The following is a 3,416-nucleotide window of genomic DNA, read 5'->3' as shown; positions in this document are numbered from 1 at the left end:
AGGTTTCTCAGTGAGGTTTTAACTGAGCCGCCATCCTGGGACAAGGGGGCTTCCTGCCTGCCTGCCATACGGTAGGAAGGGATGCCTGCCCCATCCCTTAAAGGTGGAGATGCAATTTGCAACTGGTTCTGGCCGCAAGAAGTATGCTATCAAGCCCAACTTTGGGAGACCCCAGAGAGTGGGACAAAATCAGAGGAAAACATGGCTCCCCTACACCCCTGGAGCTGACAGCAGACTTCAGGCTGAGGGATCTGCTGCTCCTCTCCACGCCTCAGGCACAGATGCACATAAGCTCTAGTGGGAACCTGGATCAGCAGCTACTATGCAACCATCATGTCTGCGTGATTCTGCAATGATAGAAGGGTGGCAAAACTGCTCCAGCGTTAGCCCTGCTCCATCCACGGTTGCAATCAGAGTAATTCAGCTCACTTGCATAGGACCGGGCAGATGTAACACTTATAAGCTAATGTCCCCCCTGGCTTTCTAAAGGGGCTAGAAAGCATGTCTGTCCATAGCCCTGATGCATTTGGCGCTGCGCTGCATGGCAGCCAGGAGCAAAGGTCAGTGCCAGACGCACATGGCCCAGATCCCTATCTCCTGGGTTCCTTGGACTCTGTGACACTAGTGCTACATCTTATCTCCATTGCGTCCTTCACTCAGACACACACAGGCACACACACATTCTAGCACAGCGGCACCCAAAGACGGCTTTGCTACGCAGCCTGGAAGAGTTGGAGGTCGTAGCAGGAGGGGATCATGGGTGATGCATGGGCGGTGGGGATGATCACATACATCAAGGGACAACCAAGAATAATACAAGAATTACAGAATCATGGGCAGCGTCCAGACGTGCGTGGACATTAGGTTCCCCGGGGACAACGAGCGGCAGTGCAGCCTGTGCCGCTGCTAATTGCCCTCGGGGAATTCCTGTGCCACACATGCTCTGGTGTGTGGCAAGTTACCCCGGGTGGGGTAGGGGTGGCTGGGGCAGCCTTACCTGGGGGCTGCAGGAGTGGTGATCCTGCCATGAGGAGCCTGCCAGTGGTGAGTATGGTTTTGGCCAGACAGGCTTCAGTTTTGAGTGGCATATACTGCTCTGCTTTTTTTTCCCCGAGTTTTTTTAACCCCTGGATATCCGGGGATCAAAAAAACCCTCCACACTACTCCTTTGCAATGCAGAGAACTGACCGTGCAGTATATGGCACCACAGACGTGTCTGCAGCACCACGTATTGCACAGCCATGCTCATCTGGACACGGCCATAGAGGAGTGGGGCCGGAAGGTACCTGCAGAGGTCACATCTAGTCCAATGGTCAGCCTTGTCCAAACTACCCCAGACAAATCCATAATCTAAACTCTTTGTAAAACTACTGTCAAGCCCCATCAAGAGGGTGCGGCACAGCATCACCCTCTTCCAGGGTAGCCATGGACTCCTTAAGCAGTTTCTTTGGCTGCTTCGCCCTCAGCTTATAGCTACAGGCGTCAGGACCTACAGGGCTCACTCACCCTGCAAGGCTCCGTCTCCTTCTGAGAGCTTGGCCTTCTTGTACCTAAGCAGGACTCGGCCTACTGGACCCTCTCGCCCCTGCTGACAGCGCCTTCACCATCCGCTCTTTAACCTGCTCCACTGTACACGAACTGGGCTTGTACATGTGGCAAGTCACCAAAATAGCCCTTGGGTGAGGAACCTGCTAGATGTCCCTACCTCAGGCACTGGTTCTGCATCCATCGGGGACTGTGATGTTGGGGGGAGGAGGATTTGAGATGGCTGACCTGCTTGCTGTGGAGCAGTTACCAGGAGTGTGGGGAGACTTGTTGCCCTTGCTGGGAGAAGCGTGGCGCTGCCTCAGCAGTATTACCCATGCATGTGGCTGGCCTAGCACAAACCCTGGCTGGGCAGGGACACTGGCAGCAGTTATTAGGGGAGTCACCTTTGACTTGCAGATGACTCAGCAGCCCTGGTGCTGGAAGCAGGGGTGTTCAGTGGAGATGGCAAAGGGCTGGGAGGCAAGAGATCTCAGTTCCACTCCTGACCTCTGCCAAAGGACTCAGTCTCTTTGGCTGTGAAAGGGGGATAGTAATGCCCACCTTTGTAAAGCTCTAAGGGTTTGTGAGCATGGGAAGACAATCCAGGACGGCTCCTCTTCACTGGCTCTCATGCAGGTGTCTATTTTTCACCGAGAGGCCTTGCCTAGCTCACTCTGGAAGTGGCTTAAGCCAACCCACACAAAGCCACTCAGGGCAGGGGCAGAAGAAACACTTACACTGGCGTATTTGGCAATAACTAGCAATTCACCAGCATAAAGAGGTAGTGGCCAGATAACCCCATCTGCCAAACTGGGGTGACTTCAACCAATCCAGTGGAGAACTGTCCCTAATAAAATGAGAGGTAAAATTCCTGCAGTGTTAAGCTACAGCGGTGTAATGATGGCCTGTCTGCGCTGCATCCGACCTGGAGTAGCCAACTGCTAAAGGCAAAGAGGCTACTCCCTGCCCTCCTACAGGGAGCAGCAAGCCATAGCAGGAGTCAGTGCATGACAGCTGCACATCTGTTTGTTCCTGATCCTGGTATCACATTTATATCAGCATCTAAAGCCAATGTACATCACGCCAGGGTGTGTGTTCATCTGCCTGTGCCCTCAGCATGGCGTAGGGGTGGAATCGCTATTGTGCTTTCAATTCATGTCATTTTGCAATAGATTCTTGATGAGCCCTGAACTCTATGGGAATAGATGAGCCCTGAAATCTATGGGTTATTGGATTGGAGGGAATTAAAGTGCCCAGCTTTTGTAACACAAAAATGTGTCACTGGCTGTGAACAGCCTGAGGGTCGCAGGCTGCAGCCAGGCAAAGTGGAGCATGTCCCAAGCGAGGAGAAGGGGCTGTGGGGCACTCTGCATACGAGAGGATGTCGGCTGGAAGGCTCCAGTGGTGGGTAATGAAGCAGGAATCATGCCAGTTCCTCAGGGGGTGACTGGCCTGTCCTTCTAGAGCAAGAAACTGGAAGGACAGGAGAAATAATAACCAATTTGTGCCCTAGGTCCTGTTTCCATCACTCAGTCCTGTGCTCACAAGCTGTTTCCACACACTGATTGGGAGGGACTGAGGGACTGGTGAGACATACTGCATCACTCCACCACATATGCTGTGTAGAGATTGAGGGAGATCTCAGCTAAGCAGGGTGAGAGTGAGGACAGCAGGGAGGATAGCAGCTGGCTGCAAATGTGGCAGGCCTCAATTTACATCTCCTGCCTGCAGAGACTGCTAGCATAGCACCAGGACACTGGTTCCATGCTGATTCAGACCCTCCTCACAAGTGGCGCCAGGAGCCTTGGTGTTTGCAAAGCACTGTGAGAAACCCAGAGAGAAGGCAGCAGAGAAATAGTTTCATAGTTTCTAGGGTCGGAAGGGACCTG

The 3,416-nt window shown here is 53.1% G+C and overlaps 1 protein-coding gene across 2 annotated transcripts in view; it reads right to left on the bottom strand.

The window, feature by feature from the left end:
* Positions 1–3,416, bottom strand: part of SCAP (SREBF chaperone) — a 108,979-nt gene that overhangs the window by 17,707 nt on the left and 87,856 nt on the right. The window lies entirely within an intron of this gene.

This window comes from Gavialis gangeticus, unplaced genomic scaffold (assembly GCF_001723915.1).
Source record: "Gavialis gangeticus isolate Ggan-Ray unplaced genomic scaffold, GavGan_comp1, whole genome shotgun sequence".
Lineage (NCBI taxonomy): Eukaryota > Metazoa > Chordata > Crocodylia > Gavialidae > Gavialis > Gavialis gangeticus.
This window is presented reverse-complemented; position numbering and strand designations above follow the sequence as displayed.